Source organism: Apis dorsata, unplaced genomic scaffold (assembly GCF_000469605.1).
Source record: "Apis dorsata unplaced genomic scaffold, Apis dorsata 1.3 scaffold_163, whole genome shotgun sequence".
Taxonomy (NCBI): Eukaryota; Metazoa; Arthropoda; class Insecta; order Hymenoptera; family Apidae; genus Apis; species Apis dorsata.
The window spans coordinates 136,995-148,139 of record NW_006263452.1 but is presented as its reverse complement, the minus strand read 5'-3'; the positions used below and the strand labels follow the sequence as shown (position 1 = coordinate 148,139).

General features: G+C 36.6%; 1 long non-coding RNA gene across 1 annotated transcript in view; it reads right to left on the bottom strand.

The window, feature by feature from the left end:
- Positions 1-11,145, bottom strand: part of LOC102676224 — a 17,051-nt gene that overhangs the window by 1,209 nt on the left and 4,697 nt on the right. Inside the window, exon 2 of the long non-coding RNA XR_421474.2 lies at positions 6,656-6,661. This is a non-coding gene — a long non-coding RNA (uncharacterized LOC102676224). The remainder of the gene's footprint in view (positions 1-6,655; positions 6,662-11,145) is intronic.

Here is an 11,145-nt window from a genome sequence, read left to right as displayed (position 1 = left end):
TCATTTTTTTTTTTTTTTTTTGTATTTCGATGGAACGATGGATAGGGGGTTGGAAACGGTCGAATAACGCGGAAGATGCTCGGAGAATAATACAGAAATAAGCTTAGTTCGGGGATAATGCTCGGCGAAATATTTTTCTGCCAAAGTTCGTAGGGGTAAAAATTTGGTAGAGTCAGTAGGGCATATCCCTGTTTCTCTATGATAAGAACAGTGACGTTGTACGGTCAATGGAGTATTAAATTCGGGTTATCCCCATGACATTTCACGATCAATCACCTGAACATGCTACTTTTCCCCTCTTAACTTAAAGTTTTAAAACTTGCCCGATTTAATATCGAAATTTTCAAAAAAGAAAAAAAAAAGAAATTGTTTATCGTACAAATTAAAATACCGAAAAAATTTGAAATAAAAAAATATGCAAAACACGAAAAACGTTACGAGTATAATTAGTCGTAAACTTTTGCGTGTGTTTGTGGTTAAAAAAAAATTAATTCCTTTCCTGCATCATGGATTCACAATGGCATGAAAAGAACAAATCTCATTTTTATAAATTTCACCCTCGTAAAATTTCGCTTTGAAGAACCGACGAGTCGAAAACGGTAGTCGTAAAACGACTCGATCCACGAATTCCGTTGACATCCGACGAATACCGAACGAAATCGGGACACGAGGGCGTGTTACCGTTTTCGAAAACGCTTCTTAAATCCACGTAAACGATGCAGCTTTCCGGGCAATGGACGATGCACCTGGCAGAGACGATACGCGCTGCAAAATCTTTCTCTTTCGTTTTTTATCGCGATCGAGATTACCTTGCCTCGATCGAGGCCGACACCCGTGTGTTTCATCTCGATTACGACGAATAAAAACGATCATTAACCCCACCTGATGCACGATATTGTTTCTTATGAAAGTAATTCGTAATTCTAGGAATTGATATTTTTTTCAAGAAAGATTTATCTTTGGATTTTGATGGAAGAAATGAAATCGTTGAATGGTATCTGTTTTCTTAAAAATAGTTGGGAAATTTATACTCGCCGATCAAAAATATCTTGATACCTCAATAAATTCGTGAGGCTTGACAAAAATTTAATCTTTGATTTTACTGATCCAAAGAAATTGCTACACGTGACATATCCATTGTATTCTATATACATATGAATTTGAAGCAAAGATTTTGAATTTAAGTATATTTATACATGTATACGATCATTTTCATGATTGATTGTATATTATGTTAAAATCTTTGCGTCTTTCGATAAAAATTCCTTTCGCATAAATTTTCTCACAACGAGCAGCCAAAGATCAAAGACTTTCCGTACGAATTTTCATACCGAATTTTTTGTCATCAAAGCTTCTAAAGCCATACAAGTTATCGAGCTTGGAAAAAAATCAAAGCCATTCGAATTTGTGCCCATCGCAATTTTCCAACCTTGTATACCGAACATGTTCGCGAATTTTCCGATCTTTTCACAACCTTTTCCGTAACCGGAGCTCAAATCAAAGCGTTCACAGAGCTTTCAGAAGCGCGGGGCTTTTCGAACCGAGCCGCAAGCAGCTTAACGTCGAGTTGTTTCGACCCCCCGGATCGATAGTACCGAGTCCACGAGCGAAGAAACACAGGAGCCATTAAGCGACTAACACCTTTGAACAGTTTTTCTCATGAAAATCACGGCCGACCGTTCGTTTTCTTTCTCTGCGAATCCCCAGACGCGAGAGAACGAACGATCTCATCCGCTTCCGCTAATATATCGTGGAAATAATCGGGTTGAATTATCTTTCGCGTGTTTTTCTGCGAGATTTGTCACATCTGTAACGCAGTGTTTTTCAACGCGTAAGTCTAAAAAATTTTATAATGAAAGTTTTCGATATTTATCATTACGTACGTGTAGAAAATTTTGTGATAAATATTTTTAACAGTTGTTTACTCGAGCAGCGTGAAGGTTTATGCAAATTGAGATTTTTGAATGCAATTAGAGAAATGGAAGTTGAATGGGGATCTGTTTAACTGTTTAAATATGATAATGATAATAGTTTAGGTTTGAATATTTTTGTGTCTTTTTTACATATTACATGTATTTTGAGCATTTAAATTTTCTACTAATGCATAAAAAAATTCTACGTATGAGTGTTAAATATTTTATAAGATTTTTAATATTTTCAACCGGTGTACGTAAATAAACGATTCGTATTCATAAGTTCAAATTCTACGTGTTGAAACGCAAGCCTTTAAATATATTGAATAATTAAACAAATAGATTCGAATGTTTTATGAATTCTTTTGATGCAAATGTATGTTTTGCGAGTATCACAGTATCACGTATCTCCAATATATCCAATATATGTATTTATATATAAGTAAGTAAATTCTTGAATAATACAAGTACTCTTTACAGAGTTCGAAATCGAGTTTTTAGATACAACTCGAGTATTTTGTAAATACAGGAGATGAAACACTGCCTCTTACATTACCCCTTGAAGTGAAACTTTCGGTGAGTACATATTGAAATGGATCCCTTGTATTTTAATGAAAAAACACGCCGGATATTTCGTGTTACGTTAATAACAAGAGCACTGAAATTATATCTCATTCATAAAAGAATAAGATTTTTTATGAAATTTTTTATTGCAAGTAATTAAAATTCGTATGCTGAGTTAAAAGATTCAATTCTTAAAATTAGAAAAAGAATAAAAGAAATTTAAAAAATATAATAGAATACATAATTAAAAAAAAAAAAGACATATCTAAATTTATTTTTTCCTGCAATTAATTATAAAAATAATTAAAACATTGCTCTGATTATTAAAATATTAGCGAGTAACAGAAGAATTAAAGATTAAAATAAATATAAAAATGTAAAAGAAAACAAAAAAAAAATTGCATAAATATAGTTTATTTTATCTTCTCTACCATTTACTCGGTTACAAAATAATTAGAATATCGTTACATTTGAAACTTTTGAACAACTATTACCACTTTTATTCGTGTAAATTCGCTGTATGAAAACTCGTGTTTACATACATAGGCAAAAAAGTTGAAACGATCAATGAGCAATCGAAGTCAAGCGGAAAGGGTGGAAAAAAGATCCAGGGGGAAAGTTTTAATTGGCAGCAACGAATTCAGACTCGATACGGATATACTCGCAGGAACTCACGCAACGGCTGGACACGTAACAAAATATCGTTTGCCTGGGAAACCGCGGAGATATCGAATTTCCGCAGAAATAATATGAGCCGGGGCAAACTGTGGCCCCGTGTTATTATTGAATTATAAACCCGCTTTTCCTCCACGCCACGTACAATATTGCGGTACCGTGCAAGGTAATCGAATAATATAAACCAAGAATAATTATTATTATTATCGTTTTGATTTTTCGACGGAAACTAGAATCGAAACGTTATTGAAAGGAAAACTATCTTGCGCGATACGCATCTATCATTCGATCACCATCTAGTAATTTAGCCCGTGTAATTTAACTCCTCCAACGTTGCCTCAAGTTTCGATAATTACGTTGAATCTTGTCTCTTGTATTGTAGAATCGAAAACCTGACTGACGTATCAACCTGCTCGCAATTAACTCATTCTTGCATAATCATGTTGGCAAGTAAATCTGTCTTATTCAAGATGGATACGTAGTAGTTAATGATAACGATGATGAGTGTGATTTGAACAATTTAAACGTAAAAGCAAGAGATCTAACTTGAGATTCGATCTTGAAACTTTAATCAGAAATCAAAAACGTCCTCTTAATTACTCGTCAATGGGGATTCGTATCAATGGACATTTTTATAGAAAATTAAAAAGAAAATCTAATAATACGCGAAAGAGACATAAAATATACAAAACAAGCATACATATTACAATTGTTAAGCCGTGAAATGTATCTTTATTTCAGTACCATTTTCACAGTTGCGTTCTAATAAAAAATTTTAACTCGCACAAACATTCTCAATCTGCTCGTCAATCCGAGCGATATCTTCAAAAATCGTTTCCGTTTGAATAAAATTTTCAAAGATATACGTTATAGAAGAACAGGAGAGGAATACGAACGGTTGAAAAGGGAAGTGAACTAGGCAGGAGCGCGGGCATAGATGTAAACGGGGTTCCTTGGACCGCCTGGTTCCGGGCTATTAGCCGTCGAAAAAAGGGGGACATTTATAATAAAAAGCCATAAACCACAGAGCCGAGGGGTTGGCGAAATGCCGTAGCAATTGGTAGGATGGCGGAAGCCAACCTGTAGTGGGGTTCCATAGATGCACAATGGCGGAGGGGCGATTTCGAGGCCTAGGCCTGCGAAGTGGTGACACAGGTATAATAATTCGGAATCGGTCGGTTGGCCTCGACATCGGTTAAGTGGCCACAGATGGCTGAATACGCCACCTCGATGCATTTACAGGCCAAATGATTCACGCTGCAGAGAAGATTCGACGGACTTAATTAAGCGGAACCACTTGCGTCCACGCGATCGGCGGATGATAGTCGCTTCCGGTTTGCGGCCAACCGCCTCTGGGGGAACGTCTCTTTCCAGATGGACACGTGTTATTACGTGTCCTGTGGTTGACAGTTGATTTTTTGATGTCTTTCTTTGCGTCATAAATAGGTAAATCGACGGAGGGTTGGGAAGTGCGAAGAACATATGACAGTAGCATATGGGAATATCGAATGATTAGAGTGTTGAAAATCTGATCCTTAAATAGAAAGTCGGAAAAATGTGATAATGTTAAAGATCTAGGAAATTCGATTCTTGAATTTTCAAGATTTAATATAGAATAAAAAAAGAAAAGAGTTTGATAAAAGTTTGGAAAAATTGGGACGAATTAAAAATAATTGGATAAACATATGTTCGTGTTATTTTGGACAAGTTTAATAAAAAGTCAAATCGATAAATTAAAAAGAACGGAGTATCCATTATTGGAAAATTAATAGAGAAAGGATGGGCTCGCTTTATGCAAATCACGTGATGTTATTGGGGAGGATTATTTCGTTGTAAATGCGTTATAATGCGCTTTGTTTAAAACGAGAAGCTATCAATACATATTTCCGGAAATCCGTTGTACAGGTATGGATACCAGCGATAATTCTAAAGAGTATAAGCTCTCCCTAACCTCCCTATCGATCAATTAAACTTAAATAATCGGCTCTCTACATTTCGGTTAATAAGAATTTAATAGTCCATGAAATCGATGGAATAGAACAATTCTCTCTTTTAATTCACTTTCTTCGACGATACATTACTAACGGTAGTCGCGTTAAATCGAGTAATTCGAGATTTTTCCCAATAATTTGGGATAGAAAGAAAAAAAAAGCTGACGAATTGCACGGAAAGAAAGAAAATGGACGGATGTAAAAAAGAGAAAGGTAACGTTGGTGAGCGAAAATCGGGGAAAAAATAACAACGATTCGATCTGACAGCTCTGCAACGAGTTAAATAAATATTCATAAGCTCCTGACTGTCGAATAAATTGCGCGTAAACAGTCAAGAGTGTTCCCACGATATGGAAAACTCGCAGTTCGATCTTTCGTGACCATTTTCCAAACAATCTGCACCATACTCGGATAGTTTTGTTTCCAAAATACGTTTCCTGTATCGATTTTGATCTTTCTTTCGACTCTTTAATTCTTTAATCAAAGAAAAATTTATTTAGAAGAGGATTGATAAATATTTCAAAATTTTATTAGATTTTGATTACAATAAATATGAATCAACTTGCGATAAAGAGTAAAAAGAAAGAATAAGAGTAGATAAAATTCCAAAAAGATTTTATATTAAAATCTAATTTTTTTCTAACTCTTTTATTAATCAATGATTAATCGTAAGATAGAATTTTAATTAATCTATAAATTCCATTTCTAAATAATAAAAAATAAAGAGGATCGTTCATCAAATATTAACTTATCAAAGGATACAAAGAAAAATATGAAGCATTTCGAGAAACACTCGACGGATACAATTGCATCGACACATCGTTGAAATATCTGAAAAATAATTACGTTGAAAGAACGTCGATGGAAGGCGACGAGGGGATGGTATAGAAAGTGGCGTACACGATTCCTCGTTTTCGACGATAATAACCGTGTAAAGGGACGCAACTGACCATTCACCGTTTTATTTCCACTTATCACGTTATCTCCTTTCCCATTACACGTTCTTTCCACGCCACGTCCTATTGTTATTGTCGCTACTTAACGCCACGTCCACGGTAGTCACTCGCAGCTATTCGCTTCCGCTATTTTGCCTCCCGGTTCCGGCTGATATTGCGGCTCCTATTGGTCGCAAAATTCGATGTCGTTCGTGCTCAATTGCGTGCACCCTTTCACTCCTCCTTCGTTAATCCCTGTACTTCAATCCCTCCGACCCTGATCGAGAATTTTTCGGCCATTTCACTCGAACGCTTCGATCTCGATTATTCTTGGGCGAATAGAAGGGAATAATCGAAATCTGGAGGAAAGCTGAAACTTCTTTTCCATTATTCTTTTTATTATTCCCCATATATAGAACAAATATCAAGTATTTATTTTAGGAAATTCTAAAGTTTGAAATTTTCTAGGAAAAGAACTGGTAAGATGAAAGTTTTATTTTCTAATTTATTTTACATATATGATGAATGAAAATACTCGATAATAATTATCACAGAAATTCATTATTATAAAAGGCACGTACATCTTATAAGTTCCCAAAAAGTTTCACAATGTATCATCGATGTAAAAAGTTGTTCCAGAAATGGGACAAGTATCTCGATTCGATACAATTTCATATTAATTTCCCGTGTAAATGTTCCCTTTTAAAGCCCCATTCAAGTGTACGGGACACGTTCGACCGATCCCATACAAAGATAAAAATTAATACGTCCATTAAACGAATGGAATTCGAACGATCGAGGAAAAATGCACTTCGATTCGAAATTCTTTGAAAATCTCGTCGTGAGATCGGTCGGAGATCATTCATGTACGATTTTTGCGGGAGAAAGGCCGCTTATCCCTCCCTCCCGAGAAGCGTCTTCCTCCCCCATTTACGTGTCACCGATTCGCATCGCATCAAATTGCGGCGATTCGTTCCGCACATGTGTCCAGATCCAATGTCGTCCCCTTCACCGTGAAAGCTACTTAACGGGATGATCGATATCCTTCCGATTCAATCCGTGAAACGCGATACATCATGGCGGGGATTCGCCACGCGAGAAGAAGTTAATCTGTCACGAAACGCACGGATTCGTCCCATACACGATAACATACACACGTATACATTAATTGTATTAATTACAATTTTCGAATGGTGTGCGATGGATTCTGTGTGTTTTCCCGCCCGGCTATGAATCTTTGAAACGAGACAGGAAACTAATTAACCAGTGGAAACTTGCCTCGGCGACTGAATGAATAAATTAAAAGAACGGAAGACGGTTTTTGCGTTTCAACGGCTCTCCTGTTTTTCGGTTCAGGTTTATTAGACGGATCGACGTGGGTCCATCGAAGATGGGGCCGATGACGATGGCCGATGGAAAGAAGAAAGCGTATCACGCCGTGGTGAAAATAATTCACGTCCCGTGGGGGCCCTTCGCTGAAATTACCAGCCTGGCCGAAGTATTAAACTTGTTAAGATATTTAGAGCCCTATGGAGATTCGCCGTGAATTACGGCGGTAAACGAGCGAAATTTCCAAGGCGTCGTCACCGTAGGTGCTTGATAAAAACTCTGAGGCCGAGGGCCGCGAGAGTTCCGCGAAAAATTGCGCCGACATTGCCATCGAAAATCCCCTGTTTCGTTATTTAGGGTGAAACTGGTTCGAAGGTATGGGGAAAAAAATGGTAAAATTTATCGAAGAATAAAGATGAAAGTTGGGAAGAGTCGTCCTTTTTTTCTTTTATGGATTTTTATATAAAGTGGCGTGTACTCGAGGGTACGAAGAGTTTTGATGATTTCAGATGGATTTGGATAAATATAATAGAATACAAACGACGATAGGGAAGTTGATGGAGTGGCTTCAGCTGTTCGAAATGGGACTTTTCAAGGAAATTTTATTCCTCGAGTTGTAAGGAGGATTATTGTGAGCAAGAAAAGGAAGAAATTATCATAACACGAACAAGAGTGAGATCTCCATTTCTGAGATTTAAATAATTCTTTCTTGAAAAATGATCGTCGAAAATATATCTTATAGAAGGTTATATTTTATCATGATATCGAGATGAGGAATATTTTTCTACGTGTAGATACATCACTACGAAAATTGGAAAAGGAACCATTGAAGAATGTTGCATCAAGATCACTCGAGTGGAAAATAAAAAAGCATTTGTTGGATGTTGACCACGAGAGTGAGATGTCTCTCTGTATTTGAACGAACTACAATGTTTCAAAAGAAATAAACGATTGGATTATAACGTTATGATGAAATTAAATGGGTTTTTAAAGATAACGATACATATTTAATACACAGGATATAATTAAAAAGTATGTATACTCGACATAACCGCGAGTTTATAATGCTGCATAAGCCAGCTTAGAGTAAACTTTATCAGAGTAAAATTAATCATATAATGTTTAACTCTCGTCTCTTGTATCCATAAAGTGAATTATTAGTTGTATCGGCCGAATAAAATTCATTTTAAATCCATTCTAAGCAGAATGAAACTCGTCGCAAGAATCGAGTCTAATCGAAGAATCGAATTTTTCGTTACACTTGTTAACTTCGAAAAATAAATTTATTTCGTCATATAGATACATCGAAGAAGTAAAAAAATAAGCAAAGATGGAAACGTGGTATCCGTACATTTCCACATCTGTTCTGATTATTCGGAAACGGCATCCAACGATTTCCCCTCGAAACGGAAGTAATGGAAATAGAAATGGAGGATCGAGCCAGCGGGGTTGAATATGTATTCATTTTTACCTACCAATATAGCATATCGTAGAGAATATTTTGTTACACGTTGGTATCTTTTCGTTATTGGAGTATCGGAGAAACGAGGATGGGAAAGGAGTAAAAAAAAAAAAAAAAAAAAAAAAGGAAAGAAAGAAAGGAAAGAAAAACAAGAAATTGAATATTATTTAATAACACGCGGAGTTAACAACAGAGATAAAAACGACTCGCTGTAGGGAAACGGCATCGCGGAGTAGTCGCGATCCTTTTCTTTTTTTCTTTTTTTTTTTTTTTTTCCTTTGATTTTTATCCTATCCTTTCCGCGTTTCCTTTCGCGCGTCCGCTTATGGGCAAATGGCGGGAACGAAGCAATAAGAGTCGAACGAGGAGAGGCAAATTGGAAAATTTAATGGCGTATCGAGAAAGATGGAACGGATGATACGAGCATCCTGGAAATCCCGTTACGCGAAATATTCCCTCGCGTTTGTCTCTTTCTGTTAGCGAGAAGAAAAAAAAAGAGATAATCACGAGAAATTGAAAAAAAAAAAAAAAAGAAAGAATGGTACGACGTGTACGTTTGAGATCAAAGAGAATATTGCTATATTAAAAAACACGGAGGAACGATATGTTTTATAGCGTGGCAAATAAAGGAAGCGAAACAAAAGAAAAAAACTTTTTGGAAAATATTTCGCGTGCAATGGAATGCAAATGATTTTTTTTTTTATTGTCCTGAATAAATGCCATTCAGTTATTCCGTTTCACAATAATAAAATAATATTATACCATATTTTTTTCTATTTATTAAAAGAAAAAATGATATTATTATATTATAAAAGTAAATTTTTACGCTTTAATTAAATAAATAAATTATTGTAACTTGTTTCGTGATTTGTCTGACAAATCGGTGCTTTTCCCGTGTAATAAAAAAATGTTAATTACACGAACGTATCGATCCTTAAACATAATTAATTATAACATAATTAACTAAAACGAACATGTTAAAGATAAATTTTTTTTTTAATTTTTCCATAAGAGATAACTGAGACAGCATATCCTATAAAATTATACATCCAAGATATTATTACGATTATTACTACATCACGAAGTTACATCCGACAGGAAAAAAAAATACCTTCAACCACTACTACCACTTACCATTTCAAAGAGTATATCAACATCGTTCCTTAAACAAAGTCTCCAACTTTCCTCCCGGAGCAAGTGCTACTCCGCGCGTACACACGCATCGTTTTGACGAGCATTTCCTCCCCTGGGTTAAAAGCTGGCGTTTCACGAGTACATCGCGTAGCGGAGGATGGGTCACCTGATATCGTGCGTCAGACGTACGGACAATGGGGAATGGTTTAAAAGAGGCAAGGCAGCCAAGAAACGAAACGCCCGTGGAGAAAGAGAAAGCGGGGAAACCGCACGGGTCGCGCGGGTAAGTTTCTAACGAGAAGCATTAGCGGAGTGGACGGAGGCGACATCAAATATGTAGATAGCGCTACGGGGAATTTCTCCGGAGAACAAAGTTGCTGCAACGTAACCCCGGACACGGAAACAGAAGGAGGTGAATCGGGAGCGAGGGGGATGAGGAAACAAGAGTCGCGCGGAGAAAGAGAGAGAGAGAGGAAGGAAATGGTTCTTGGCTCGTCCTTGGGAGGCAGCTCGCGGCACCAGACTCCCTTGTGGTGCGAGTCCAACCCTTCGTACGTCGGATAATAATGGGAAAGGCTTCCAACACCCCCCTTGCGCCCAAGCACGAATTAAGTCTGCGGAAACGACGCCGCGTCTGGAATTGATTAACCTTCGCGTCGTGCCTTCACGCGCGGAATTCGTTCCAATGCCTGTGACGTTGAAGAAACGATGGATTATGTGGTTATTTGGAATATATATATGGAATATATTGATTTTGGAAAGAAAAAGCTTATTAACAAGCTTGTTATTATTCGAGATGTTATAATTAATTTTTGGAAGATAGAACAACGTGATTGTTATTTTTCATAAGTTAAAAAAAAATCTATCGTTAAATGGTGGTTTGATTCGATTTGAATGTTACAAATTCGGGGGATAACATGGAATAAATTTTGAAATTCAATCAGATCGTTTATAATTTTTTGTTGTTTCGACCTCTTTTTCGTCGCCGCTTCCGATAATTTTATCGGGCGACGTAACGAGATGATGCGCAGACACAAAAATGATCCGTGTAACGTTATTCGCGTGTACGGTTACGTAAAAAGCACGGAACCATTCCGATTTTGTTCAATCGTTTATAAAGCGAGGGGGCCGATTTACCGTAA